Source organism: Amblyomma maculatum, chromosome 11 (genome assembly GCF_055883805.1).
Source record: "Amblyomma maculatum isolate TAMU_Amacu chromosome 11, ASM5588380v1, whole genome shotgun sequence".
Taxonomy (NCBI): domain Eukaryota; kingdom Metazoa; phylum Arthropoda; class Arachnida; order Ixodida; family Ixodidae; genus Amblyomma; species Amblyomma maculatum.
Window position 1 is genome coordinate 157513283 of NC_139354.1, and position 2131 is coordinate 157515413.

A 2131-nucleotide genomic window follows, 5' to 3' on the forward strand; every position below is an offset into this window, starting at 1 on the left:
AGAAATGTAATGACATGCATTTTGGTACTTTGCGCCGTTGTGCTGGCTCAGTAGTTAGAGTGCTTGACTACTGAACCCATAGATGCAGATTTGATTCCAGCCACAGCAGGGGCATTTCAACCGAGGCGAAACAATAGGCCGTCATGCACCGTGCGGTGTGAGTGCATGTAAAAGAACAAAATTATACCGGAACTCTCAAATATTGTGTTCCTCATAGCCGTAGTTGTTTTGGCATGCTAAACCAGATATTATATATCACATCATACTCTGAGTGAGATGCTATTCACGGTCAGTTAATCATCCACTAAATGACCATTTTTTTTCTGCATGGTACAGCAACTGTTGTACAATTTTATTTTAGCCTTCATGAAGAATATCACACTGGCTTCACATGGCCTTCTGTCGACCCTTGTTAATATGTGTCGCAATCACACACCCGAGTATGTATTTGTCTAAGGGCACCTATGCATGCATGGAGTGGACCGTTACTTTCCATTTGTCCGAACTGAAATCCATGATCTCCATCATTCCTGTAATTCAACTGCCTGCTATTTGAACTGTCAGCATCAGTATCGGCAACATGCTCAGCAACCATTTATGTCTTGCTCTACAGGTCTTGGCGGCCCTTCTGTGCGGACCAGTTCAACCGTGTGGCTGCGACCCAGTGGCTACGTCGTTTGACCTGGTCAACGAGCCCTCACATCGCGGGAAAGAACTGTGGCCCAGCGCCTGCGCATCAAGGGCAATCGACGTGGATGTGTTCAGTGAACCGGCATCGGAAAATCTGGCTCGTGCCAGGTGCCCGGCGATTACATTGCTTTCCATTCCGCAACTGACAGCGCATCCCTTCATCTCGACAACTGTGACGTCACATCACATGGCTCAGCAAGCCCCTTTAAAAGAGCGAGCAACATCGACTTTCTTCAGTGGGCAGGCCAGCAGCAGTATCAGCAACATGCTCAGCAACCATTTTTGTCTTGCTCTACAGGTTTTGGCGGCCCTTCTGTGCGGACCAGTTCCACCGTGTGGCTGCGACCCAGTGGCTACGTCGTTTGACCTGGTCAACGAGCCCTCGCATCGCGGGAAAGAACTGTGGCCCAGCGCCTGCGCATCAAGGGCAATCGACGTGGATGTGTTCAGTGAACCGGCATCGGAAAATCTGGCTCGTGCCAGGTGCCCGGCACGAGCCAGATTTTCTTCTTCTTTCCGAAGTCTCACACTACAAATATCTAGGGCTATGGATTACTAACAACCTTGACTGGACTAAACATATTGATCAAACTGTAAATAATGCAAACCGTAAACTTTTTTTTCTTAGGCGTGCATTGAGACTTTCCACACCCCGAGTTCGGCTTCTAGCGTATAAATCGATTGTCCTTCCAATATTAGATTATGCGGCAATAATTTGGGATCCATTCACCAAAACAAACGTAAACAAAATTGAAAAAATACAAAAGAAAGCAGTACGTTTTGTTTACAATAGCTATGGACGCACATCAGTAAGTGACCTCTTAAACAGGGCTGCTTTAATATCTATAACCGAAAGGAATCGCGTTTCACGACTAAAGTTCTTATACCAATTGGTCAAAGGTCATTTTAAAATTAACATTGATGGACTAATATCTTTCTCTTCAGGTTATTCTACAAGACAACGTCACAATCTTACAATCACCCCTTTCACCCAGCGTAATAACTGCTTTAAATATTCTTTTTTTTCCGCGAACAGTAACGGAGTGGAATCAACTTATTAACGACGAAGTCTTACAGCTATCTGTAACATCATTCATCAGCAACCTCAGTGCACAATAATGTCCTCTGTCATGCATTCCCGGTTCCCATTTTTGAACTGAATTTATTATTGTGATCGTTCTGGTGCTCTTTCTTCATTTAATTAATTCCCTGTTGACCATGTTCACTGATGACTTGATAGTATTGTATTTATATGCCCCAAAACCTTAGTGTACTTTTTTTGTTGTGTTACGTCATTGAGCTTTTCATTTTTGCTGTTGTGTTTTGTTGCTTATTATTAATTTGTGGCCTTTGTACTTACTTGTAATATTTGTACTTACCTATTTTCTGTATGCTCACCCTGCGAAAATCCCTTCCTGGGATTGCAGTATTAATAAATAAA